Below are 12865 nucleotides of genomic sequence, written 5' to 3'. Positions count from 1 at the left end.
TTTCCTTACAGTTCTTCTCTTAATTCACAGCTGGGCTGAATTTATTTAGTTTGGTGCTTAGGTTGCATTTAAAAAAAAGAGGTTGTGTGACAGTATCCACATGTTTTAATCAGAAACCTCACTGCACTCAATTCCTGCCTGAAGAACATTATAAAAAGTCAGAGGAAAGAATGGTAGTAGAGTTCTCCATTCTGGTTTATAGCTTAGAGTATGTTTACAGCAGCCCAGAATAATTCAGGTGAGAAAGGGCCTTGGGAGGTCTCCAGCCCAATATCCTGCTCAGCTCTGAGATCAGACCTGGGAGATTTATCCAGTCAGGGCTTGAAAAACCCCATGGAAGGAGAGCACAGAATTTTTCTGGGCACCCATTCCACACCTTGACTGACCTAATAGTAAAAAATGTTTTCCCAATGCTCAGAACTCCTCCTTCCAATTCACCCTGGATTGACACAGACAAAGGAGATGTGCTTTTCTTGCAGATGTGTAGGTGAGGAACTGTTCTCCATAAGGAGAGGTAACAATTCTGGGTAGCCCTAGGTTTGAATGAAAACATTTCCTGAGGAGCAGACTGGCTGAATGTCATTTCCAACCTCCCGTGACCCAACTACTGCTACAAGTGAATCTCTGCAGCTTTTTCATTTCCAGTTAAAAACAGAAAAATTAATAATATCCGTGTGCATCCACACACCAGGAAAGTAGTGAAGTTTCACTGATCTGTGACTGTGCTTACTTAAACTCTGAATAACAGCTTCTCAAAGTACTGAAAGAACATCAAGAGTGATTTTAATAAACAAAACCACTGTTTGTACTATGAAGTGTCATATTAAGACACTTAATATGTCTTAATATGTAATATTATATTAATATAATCAGTTGCATTCCAGCATTTAAAACACATGCTTAGATCCCAGAATTTTCCCTGACACCTTTGCACATGCCTCAGTTTACACAACTGCTCACTGCTAGCCTCAATCAGTCCTTCACCTTGTTGCTAGGAACTTTTATTTTAAAACCCCTCAGTAAAAAACTTGCCAGAGCAAGCCTGCAATACCAGGCACAGGCTGATCCTGCTCATGGGTGGGTAGGAAATGCTTGAGAGTATCGGAGGGAGTAGCCTTGATCTGGAGGAATTGGCTGTTTACTCAGCTTGCAATTCCACTGCTGAGACAGTGTTCAGATCCCTCTGCTGAATATCCCAGCTTGTCTCACGTCTACCAGTGCTGCCCCTTTTAGATACCCTTCAATTCTCGTTTCTCTTTAATTCCTTATTCTCCCTTCCTCTTTTCTGTACTTAAACTCTTGATAAGGAGAGCTAAAACCTGACTGAAAACAGCAGTTCACACTGCGGGCCTGGATAAATTATGACGCAATTAGCAACATCACTTTCAAAATGTTAATGAAATAAAGCTGCTCCTTTAGGAAACCAGATACTTTACAGTTGATGATTTATGGTGACTCCAAACAGGGCTGTGAATTTGCAGTGCCAAATGAGGCCATGCTGTCACTTCTACTCCCTAAATACTTCATGCCACTTCTGTAGGAAATGAGACATGGCTTGGTGACAAGATCCATCTCCTCAGTATCTTCTCTGTAAAATCCCTTCTGGAAGTTGAATTTCCATCTTGTTGATGATCTGCAAACCAGATCCATTCTGTCCCTTCTCAGGAGAAGATGGATGCAGGGACTGGTTTGGGACACAATGACATGTAACTGTGCATCCACAGAGATCTTTCCAGGAACCTCTTGGATTCCTTTTCTGGCTCAAGGGGCCTTGCTCTCCACCACTGGACATTTTGGGCAAGCACATGTACATGCAGTAAGTGTGAAACCTTGTGGGGTAAATAAAAATTCTTGCACGATTAAGGGGAATAATAAATCAAGCTCAAGAGTTTTAAGTCAATGTGAAGAATTAATCTATTTGCTGAACCTTCTGTAGATAAGAGGTCATTGTTCATTGCTTTGAAAATATTTTTGTTTTTAATATGTATTTAGCCTTGCTTATCTATTATGCTTTGCTTCCTTTTTATTTTCCTTTCATTGAAAACAAGTCCTAACTCCTTAAAAATCATTTGGACTTGCTCCTAAAACACATTGAACATTTCCCAGTCCAGAAAATAACAGGGTACAAGATCCTTCATGATTTGGATTTCATTTGTCATTGTGTTTTTGAACCTCTGAAATCGCTTCAGAAGACTCTCTGTTTATTAGCTGAGACATTAATTTCTTTTCTTTCATGCTGATTTTTTTTGCCTGTCCATGAAATCTCTGAAACAAACTCACAGTCTATTAGGACTTAAATAAATTTAGATATAGCTCTCACTACAGAGGATGTTCAGTTAACTGCTAGAAACCAATCTTATCATCAGCCTTCTACTGGTGTTTTGCATATTTACCGGTAGCATCTAATTAATTAAACCCAGCCTCTAAATCAGGGAAGTTAGTTAAATGCTATCTATGAAAGTTTTCCAGCTACTGAAGCCCACATGTTTTCAGTCTGCTAAAAAACTTCCCCTCCTCTTCAGTAGTCCCTATCTGGAAACCTTGTATTTTGAAAAAGCTTAAAAAAAAAAAAATCTTCACAACCCACAGCTTTCATTACCTGGTTCTTGCAGTCCTCTGAAATGCCCCTCTCTCCCCTCTCTGTTTGCTGCTTGAACATAGTCCTGGGTTTTGGTTCAGGGTTTGGAACAGCACAAGAGAATCCTTCTCCACAGCCAGAGCTTCTGAAACCCAAGAGCACAGAGAAATCCAGGTTAGATCTCCCAAATTTTCCCAATAATTTTGAGGTTGATTAACTTGGGATAAGGTTTGATGTTGCACACATTGGTTTGGGTTATTCCAGCTAACAACTATAATTGCATAAGTAACAAGATTAGTAAATTACTTTTAAAAACTACTTTAAAACACTTTAGCTTTAGAACTTTAAACAATTCCCCCCTTTATCCTATAGGTAAGAAATGAATATGCTTGTAGATATTTATTCTTTCTCTACTATAAATAGACCATCTTCCTACTACTCAGCTACATCTCTCCTTGCTTCACCTTTTCATTCTAGTCTTTGCTCTTGGCATTAATTACTTGGATATAATTAGCCTCTCCTAGATTCATCTTCTGCCAGTTCATCTCTTGCCTCATCAGTTCCTGGAAGGCAGCACTTCCATGAGGAAAGAGCCACCAGTCAATTTGGTTGCCATCCAGCAGCTCAGTGAGGATGGCATGGACTTGCCCTGACCTGCTCTGCTGCAAAGCCAAGTGGACAATCAGTGCACTGGAATTAAATCCATCTGGAAGGCATTTGAGGCAGCAAGGCATCTCTAAGTGTGATTGACAGCTTTTTTCAATAGTTTTGATGAAAGTCTAAGTTGAAAAATCTCTTCTCCCGTCCTGCAAGAATTTATGAGCAGAATTTCTTTTGACCAACCACCATTGGCCTGTGTTCAGCAGCATCTGAGGCCCTCATGTTTCCCTGTGAATCCTGCCCAGCCATTAACCTCTACAGTGGATTTTAATCACACATTCATGGCTGTCTGCTTAAAGCTCCAGACAGCCAGGCAGTGCCAAATAATGTACTGACAATGTCCTGGGCATCCCTCAGATGTGCCAGGATGCAGACAGGCATCCCTGGCACTTGGCTCATACATTCTATTTGCAAGAGGATAAGGATCTAGGATCTCATGCCTTTTAAAGAGGGGAATGGAACACACAGAGAACCAATAAAAGAGCCTTTGGGGAAGGAAAAAAAAAGTATGAAGAAAGCCTTCAATGCTTTTTCAGGAAGGATGGCTACAAAAAGATAGAGAGGGATTTTTTTACAATCTACTTTTTCACATTTAGAGAGTATGTTTACATCAGATATTAGGAAAAGAATTCTTGTCTGTGAGGGTGGTAAGGCTCTGGCACAGATTGCTCTGAGAAGCTGTGGCTGCCCATTCCCTGGAAGTGTTCTGGGCCAGGTTGGACAGGGCTTGGAGCAACCTGGGATGATGGAAGGTGTCCCTGCCCATGAAATGGGTTTGGAATTAGAGGAGATTTTAGATTCTTTCAAAAGAATCTAGCCATTCTATGATTCTAAAGCTTCCCACTCATCTTTCTTCCTGGGGCCAGAAGCAAGAGAAACATCTCAAGCCACAAAGTATTAAAAAACTTGTCCAGTGAATCTGTCAGGGCCTGTTCCTTCCCTCCAGTAGCTGCAAAGCTAATTCCTTTTATTCCTGCCATTCTCCGGAGGTAAAAAGCTCAGTTTGGATGGGCATCAGTGCTAATGATTGTCCCACAGATATTCTCCCTGTGTCCTGGGCTCCATGCTGCTGGACTTTTCCAAACCCTGCCAGTGATCCAGGACTCTCCTGACGTGAGGAATGGCCCAGACCAATGTTCCCTCCTTGGAGGGGTTCGTTTCTCCCTGTCCTTGGCTCTGCTCCTCACGGAGCATCAACACGTTCTGGGGAGCGCCTGCACTTGGTCACAACCACAAATGGCTTCAAAAGCAACAATTTTCTTTAATTTGGTTCTAAATTGTTCTTTAAAGAATTTCATCAACTTACAGGGAGCAGCAGGGATTGTCGGAGGAGCTGCTTCTCCTCTCACGACCACCTTGCAAAAGCTGATTTTCTCACCAGGCTGTGTCCTGACAAAACCTGGTTGTCTCCCCGTGCTGCCTTACCTGTGTTCTGTATATTTTAAGATCATCTGGAGGCTTGCACAGGGCTGTATCTATTTTAGAGTGTTTTTCTTGGCAGCTAGTGTATACTACCATGCACCCACGTGAACAAAATTACAGAGTCCGGACAACTTTTGTACAGAATTCCTTTGGCCACAGTTTCTCTGTGGGTTTCATTTGGCAGAAGTGATATCAAGCAGAAGTCTTTCCCTCAGCTTCTGATGTAAACTAAAATACACCTTATAAATAGAAAACACAGGCATTAAGAGCAGTGCCTTTAGGCAATCAGCCACCATTGGGCTCTGGGAAAAATTCAGTTAGATATGATTCATAAATATAATGAATAGGGTGTCATAAACTTGCCTTACTCTTCACAAACAAAGGCCCATTCTCTGCCTTGAAAAATTAGAAGGGCAGAACCCAGAGGAACAGGGAAGGGAAAACAGGAGAAGAGTGGGAGATTTAAGGGGGAGAATGAAAAATGGGGCTTGAGTTGTCAGTGGAAAGTAAAATTTTGAAGCCCACCAAACAATGTGTGGAGCAAAACTCCACTGCATCCCTCCATGCCCTGCTCCTGCTGAGCTCCAGCTTTGCTTTACAGAACTCACCTTGTAGGACATTTCAAAAAGCAGTCAGTTTGTTCTTCAGGCTCTGGTTTAGCTGAAGGCTCCTATTGATTACAGCTGGAGCTGGATCAAGCTGGGGCTGCCTGTGTTCTGCTGGCAGCCTCTGGTTTGCAAATACCTTTCATCTCATCCAGCAGTGATGATGATGTGCTGGGATGATGTGGCAGCAATTATTTATCTGCTCTGTTGGGTTTTCTCCTCCGCGCTTGCCAAGAGCCCTAAAGTCAGGCCATAGAGAGGGTGAAATCTTTACATTTCCATTAAATCTTCCTGCTTCTTCTGAAGGAATTCTAACAACTCTATTGTCATTTCAGCAGGCATTTCTTTCCTCACTCTCACACTGATAGATTTGGAAGCACTGAATCTATTCCACCAGATTTAGCGAGTTTAAACTTGTTGCAAATAACCTTGTTATCTGATGGCACTCCCCAAAGGAAAACCCCCCACAAGCCTCCCTTTCCCCAGCTTTTTCAGCATCTGTTTATATCCAAAGATGGACCAGGAAAAGCAGCCCTTGGTTGCCCTCTGAATGGATTTACACACTTGCTTAATTCCATGTAAATACTGACAAATAAAGCATGGATCTTGTCAAAGTTAAGAACTTAGCAAATAAGGATCATTAGAAACAGCAAATAGAGCTGAAGTATCTGCTGCCAAGTCAGTGAGAGATCCCACGTCCTGCCTGGGAATCACTCTAAATACATCTTTTCTCCCATTTCATGTGACCTTTCCAGGTCAGCAATGTTGTGTGTTAGTTTAATATTTTAAAACTGGAACTTTACTGGTATTTGGCCTACTTTTTGCTATTTATTTTCTAAACAAATGATAGCCACTCCCTTCTCAAATGAACCTTTTAAGCTTTGCCAGGAGTCTGTGAAGATCACAAGGTATTTAAAAAAAAAAAAAAGAAAAAAAAAAAAAAAAAAAAAAAAAAAAAAAAAAACCAACCACGCTCAGGCAAACAAAGCAGGTTGCTGCACTTCCTCCTCCCACCATCCCTGCAGCTGGATGTTCAGGATGCTCCAGGAGTTCTCCACTTACTCTAGGAAACACTGCTGAAATCTCATTTTCAGTGAAAAGTGCCAGGATTATGGTAGCACAGCATCTATTCTGAGGCAAACCCATGTAACTTCCCAGCCAAACACCAGGGGGAAAAAAAAAGAAAGAAAGGAGTGAAGCTGTCCCAAATACTATTTCTACTTGATTGCTTAAAGGCAGCTGGGAAGGCAGGTCCTCAGCCTGAGAGCAGAGCACATCCCAATTTTAAGGCAAAGGAAATTTGGAAGAAAAAACAGCTCTCTCTTCCCAAGGAAACTTCTGGTTTTTAGAATGTTCATTTTTATTTATTACTGACTCATTGAAAGAACAAAGTATTTTTTGGTGTCTTTTTTCTTTCTTTTTCTTTTTTTTTTTTGTTCCCAAACACAGAAAAAAAATGTGGCTAAACCCCAGAAAAATCTTAGAGAAGGGCCAAAAATAATAATAATTTTCAGTTTTCAGAATTTTTTTGTCAGGTTTTTGAAAGAACAACAAATACTTCCCAGGCACTGCTCTCACTTACAAACTTCAGTGGGCTGCACACAATCAGCTTATTTCAGTTACCCCTCTTGTCCATCTCCCCTTTTTCACAAGCTCCCCTGGGCTCCTGCCTTGCTTTTCCCATGTTCATTTTCCTTCCTTCATTAGTATACATACTGCTTTTCTTTCTTTCTTTCTTTCTTTCTTTCTTTCTTTCTTTCTTTCTTTCTTTCTTTCTTTCTTTCTTTTCTTTTCTTTTCTTTTCTTTAATTTTACTTTCAAAAGATTGATCCCCCCCCACCCCCGGTGCTTCTGCCTCACTTTCAATCCTGCCTGGTTTTGCCTCCTGTACCTATTCTCTTGCAAACAAAGAATTTTTAAAACTTCAAAACTCAATTTTAAGCCCTCTTCATGTGAAGAATGACATGGAAAATTGAATTTTTCACTTAAGTTACAAAAAAGAGGCAGTCAATAAGAATTCTTAGGGCAAAACAAACAAAAATTATAAAATCCAGTTCCTGATGGTTTTATTATATCAGAACTGTCTAACACTGCTTGGTTTTGGCATAGTCAGATTTATATTGCCACAGAAACCTTAACTTCTGCACATCCTTTCACTTCACTTGAACTGTGCAACCTGAACATTGTGCTTTTCTATCCCAGCTCTTCCAGTCCCCTCCCATCCCTAGAGTATATTTTGGACCAAATTAACTGACGTGTCTATTTAATATTATTTCCATAATTTGCTTTTGTTCTTCTATCATTCAAAAGTTATAGGAGGCGTGAAAGTGAGAGTTTCATTTAACCATTTCTATTTCACAGCCCAGTGCATGCAAATAGCACTTTAAATATGTTTTAGATACATTTCTACACAATGAGGCATCTGTGGGTACAGCCAGCCACATGCTAAACGTATCACATAACCACAAAGGAAAAACTCAGAACTGAATAATGCCTTCAAAGGCATTTCTGAAGCTGGAACAGCATCAGGAATCTGCTTATTTACATGGGGAGCTGTGGAGATTGCAGCATGTTGGTACTGCCAACAGATAGGATGATTAGAGCTAAAAACATTATCATCATTCAGATAACCCCTCTCCTTCGGAGAGTTGCTATTGAACTCGGTTTGAACTTAAATGTTCTCAGCTTGGAAACTGGAATTCCTAAAAAGGCTCATTCAGCCTGCAAAAGCTGAAGGGGGATGAGATGGTATTGATAAAATTGGTCTCATATCAAGTATTCTAAGTCACTTGTCCTACATCTGAAGTTCCTTCTAAAGGTCCCTTGTTTCTTGTGTCAGCAGAGCTGCTCTGATCAGCTGCACATCCACTGCCACAAAACCCTCAAAATCAGGTTCCTGCACTTCTGACTGGGACTAAACCAGTGGAAAACATGCCAGCATACAAGACAAGCAACATGTTTTGCAGGAGCTGTTTTCTGAGCTGTCTCAGAATGAAAGTTGATTTTTTAAGTGTGCCCTGAACTTACTTTGTGGGTAGATATTTATATTTTCCTTTACAGGGATCCAGCAGCTGCCAGTGTAAGTGCTGTGAAAAGGCTTGCAAAGCTTTAATGAGCTTCAGCTTCCTAATTAAAAACCACAATGAGCTTTCAGGCCTTGATTTCCCCAATATTACAGGTTGTAGCAGAGTATTTTGTTCAGTCAAGCCTAGCTAAAGGAAAATGCTTATGAGGTTTCCAAGGAGAGAAATAAACAAAATGGAAATGAAGAGGGAACTTGGAACTTTTAAGTGTATGTAATTAAGAAAAAAAAATACATCCTTCAGATAATTCTGGAAAGTATTAGGGGATATTCATAATTCATAAGCAGTTGTTTGGTTTTCTTTCAAGCAAGGGGGCAGCTTTACATCAAACACTGACCAGCTTTTCCATTAACTTAAGTAAACAAACCAGTATGCTTCAAGTTAAGTGAACATTCTCTTCTTTTTTTCCTTTTCCCCCTTTTTTAAAAAGTTTTTCTTTAATAACTGTGTGAATTAGAAATAAGAACAAGACATTTACTTTCAAATAGGAAATTAGTTTGCATGCTATTTCTTCATGTTAAAAATACTTTGGAACACTCACAAAAACAATGTTAAGCTGAATTTATGGAAATGTTCCATATCAGTTTTGAAGATGATATGCCAGATGTCGGGGAGAGCTCTTTCATCTGCAATAATGGAATAGTTTAATCCACCCTTGTTGTTTTTGAGTACAGTCCAAGTATATTGGTCATCATGGGTGGGTGATCCTCACTTGGGCAGGCATGAACCAAAAAGCACAAGTTGTTAGACCTCTAGCATAAAATCACAAGAAAGCAACAGCAGGAAATACTCCAGTGAAAGTAAAAATAAGCTATTGCAAAATGTAAATCAAAAATTTACCATTATGACAACTCATGTTTTGAAAGCACTCAGAGTCTCGCAGATACATTGCTCTGAATTAGTGGATTGTAATGACTCTGTTTATGGCGCCACCAAAAATAAAGCCAACAATACAAATTTTAAATGAATCTAGATCCATCAAAAGCATGGAACACTTTTATTTTTGATGAGTGGGAGGACTAATAGTTAACAATGTGGTCTTCTAATGGGAGATTAAAGTGCTCTTTCCCTTTCAGAAACTTTAAACACAAGGATACGTTATTGTCCATGTCCTTATTTTAATGGTACATTTGAAGTAGCATTAGATAGAAAACCCTTTTGGGAATAGTTTGTGGCCTTGTATCAGACCAACACCATATCAGCCATACCATTCTCACTTGCAGTGATCATTTTAATTCCTGTATTACCTGACCAGTGTTTTATGTGTCAAACTCATTTAATTTGCTGCGGCTGTGGTTGGATAATGAGGTGTAGCTACCTAATTCCAAAGGATGGTGGAATTAGGATCCATTTCCTGTGTGCAATGCACCTCCCAGAGTACTTGGTGTGTGCTGGAGAGGGAAGGAGCATCTCATACAGAGGGAAAGCACAGGAGAAAGGAAGAAATGCATTTCCAAATGCATCAGTTCAAAGCTTCATTCATTTTTTTTCTCCTTTCTCAGCTGCCTCCCACTGGCAGGCATGTGGGAGATGTTCTAGTGCTGAAAGATATGGCTCACTCCTTTATTGAGCTGTTCCATGTGATAAGTCAATTTGCTTTGGACATACCAGAGACAATAGATAATTGTGACAGAAAACTGCAGGGCAGGCTCACTTACAACAGATTGTTAGCTCTGTTCTGTTAATAGAAGAATGGTTTTCCTGTACCTTCCCATTCCTGGAATCATCATGCTTGGGTTACATGCCCAAATCCACAGAGGTTGCTCACACTTTTACAGTCTAAATACAAAAACCACACAATGAGTTGCAGTGCATTCGGTTCTCTTTTTGCACATTTTCTACACCAATACTTTGCTTCTCCTGTGTTCTGTCATGACATCCAGGAGCAGCAAGAGATGAATCCACAAGGAACTTGCTTTGCTCCACTCTCAAACTGGAGAGTGGAAATGTTTCAGTGCACCAAAGGAGTTGTGCCATTTTTCAGGAAAATCTCATTAATTTAAACATTCTACCTCACCTATTTGCTTAAATGTAGGTTTTGGCTCTCACATCTCTTTTTCCTGTGCAAACAAGTATTTGTGCAGGTTACCTTCGCTCAACTGTGAAAACTTGTTACCAGGGCAATCAGGCCAATATACCTCACATGAAAAGGCAAAGGAAAATTTAAAAGGGAAAAACCAGCAAAAAAGGGGGAGGCTTTGGGCTGCTGCAGGGCTGTGCAGGATTAGAGAGGGTCCCTCATGACACCACTGGACAGTGACAGCACTTGGAGTGAAGGTGTCTGCATTAGCAGGTTTTGCCACTCCAGGAATGGAAAATTTCTCCAGATATTTCATCTCCTTCTGCCTCCTGCCCTGATGTTATGTAATAGATTTTATGCTGGGCTCTACCACTACAAAGCACAGCCTCCCAACACCAATGAGTTAAAAGCTGTCTGGGCATCCAGCCCAGATGAATAACATTGCAAATTTTGAAGGAAGTAGCAAGGGAAATAGAAAAGCCTTTGACAGAAATTGTTGATAGCTTGCTAAGGCTGGGGAGGGAACCAGGGAATTTGGAGGTTGTTAATGTTGTTCCTATGTGTAAGAAAGAATCAGTGAGGATCCAGGAAACTACATAGCAGTGAGCTTGGCTTCAGTTGCAAAAACAATACAAAAAACATAAATAAGGGACAGAATACTTAATTTGGTCAAATAAAAAGGCACATACTCATGGATGAACTGTAGAGGTCTAATTTCTCTAAGTACGTTACCTTCAGGTGGCTCTTTCAGTATAAAACATCTTAAAGACAGAATAAAAGTTAAAGAAGTGGGCAGGAAGGGAAAGTTTTGACAGAACTCTGGGGTTAAGTCAATTGCCAGTGATGCTGCAGCACCGTGCAGGTCATTGTGTGTCTGATATCAGACTGTCTGGTGCCATTGCTGATGTGGGAGATGGTGTTTGCTCTTCAGATGAATCCATTAGAAAAATAGACCAAGTCATTTTCTGGCCCCACTCACACTGAGAACTCAAAAAATTTAAACCCATTAAGTAAAATATTTATGGTTTACATTCAAAACAAATTGAGAACAGGTTCACTGCAGTCCATGACAAGTGCAACACTGACATCGGGGCAACCATCACAGATTTGGATTTCTGTGAACCATTCAGAAGCTGCTCCACTGGTGCTCCTCAGTGGGGCCAGAAATATGAATTTTAATACCATAAAATGTTTTAAGAGCCTTCTTTTTTTTATGTGGTGGAATATTAAGATTGCTATGGACGAGGATAGAGAAAAGCAACCTGGAAACATTTTGTTTGGACAGAGGAGGTGCACAGAGGAGCAAGAAGATGCTGCAATACTTTTGAGAGCCAGTGAGTAGCAACAAGCTGAACACTTCAGTCACAGGAGCAAGACACACTTGAGTTAGTTAAGAAAATGTTTCTCCAGCTCTGAGAACAACATACAGGTATGTGCTGGAAAGGAGGAGAAAAGCTTCAAGTGCTTTAAATAAGATGAAGGTGGATGTGGATGGCATTTCTTCTCTAAAAGTCTGAAGCCCTGGTGAAATGCATCTCCTGGTTTTATGTGGTGCTTCTAATGATATGAAGCAAATTGCAGAGATTAAGCTGTTGCATAAGTGAGCAAGCAGCATGAGTCAGGGGGTTTGGGAAAAGTGAGTCACAGCAGGAAGGCCACAGAGCCAGGGTTGTAGCTCAGAAAGAGAGACTAGCAAGTAAATTTTAAGGATCTAGATAAGAGCCTGAGAGAATGGAGTGCAGGAGAGAAGCAGAAAAATAACCTCTAAAAGAGGGAGCCATACTTGAGGGTTAGGGAAAGCTATAGCTGAAAAGCAGGTCAGGCAAAAATTTTTGTACACAACTGGTGGTTGAAATACAGAGCAGGCTGCCAAAGTCAGCAGTGGAGGGATAGAATTGTGTAAATCACTTCTAGAGGCAGTGCGGGCATATTTTTGGAAAATGAGGGAATCACTGGGTACAGCCATTAGTGAGGCTTGTGGAATTACAACTATGAAATGCAAGTTGATTTATATTTTGAAGGAATACAGGAGCAGGCTCTGCTGCCCTCCATGGTTCTCACACTATGGCTGTAGCACCCTTCAAACCTCAGACCACTTGCCTGTGCAACTCAGAGTATTCTCTTAACTTGCAGAGTGTTAGGGATGGCGAAGTCTCCCGAAAGGAACTTTCTAGAACAGCCCCAGAAACTGCTGCAAAAGGCAGTATTTACATCAGGGTGAGTCACTGGGATCTGAATTACTCTATTTACCACAGCACAGTTGAGGACTTCCATCCACATTTCTGGAAGAGCAGTGGAGCTCACACTCAATCATTTAATTGAGACATAGTGTCCTTAATTGTTGTGTTTCTGCCCCACTTCTCCTTAGACTCTGACCTTGACTTTAATTTAAGGATTTTATACAGCATCCTGATAGAGGCCCACACCACCCAACCCATTCTGGACACAACAAGGTCTGACCAAGCACAAGCCAGCAGGAAAAACAGGGTGAGATGAA

The 12865-nt window shown here is 40.7% G+C and overlaps 1 protein-coding gene across 2 annotated transcripts in view; it reads left to right on the top strand.

The window, feature by feature from the left end:
* EFEMP1 (EGF containing fibulin extracellular matrix protein 1) overlaps positions 1-12865 on the top strand; it is a 49396-nt gene that overhangs the window by 16363 nt on the left and 20168 nt on the right. The window lies entirely within an intron of this gene.

This window comes from Zosterops lateralis (assembly GCF_965231275.1).
Source record: "Zosterops lateralis genome assembly, chromosome: 3".
In the NCBI taxonomy this organism is placed as follows: Eukaryota; Metazoa; Chordata; class Aves; order Passeriformes; family Zosteropidae; genus Zosterops; species Zosterops lateralis.
This window is presented reverse-complemented; position numbering and strand designations above follow the sequence as displayed.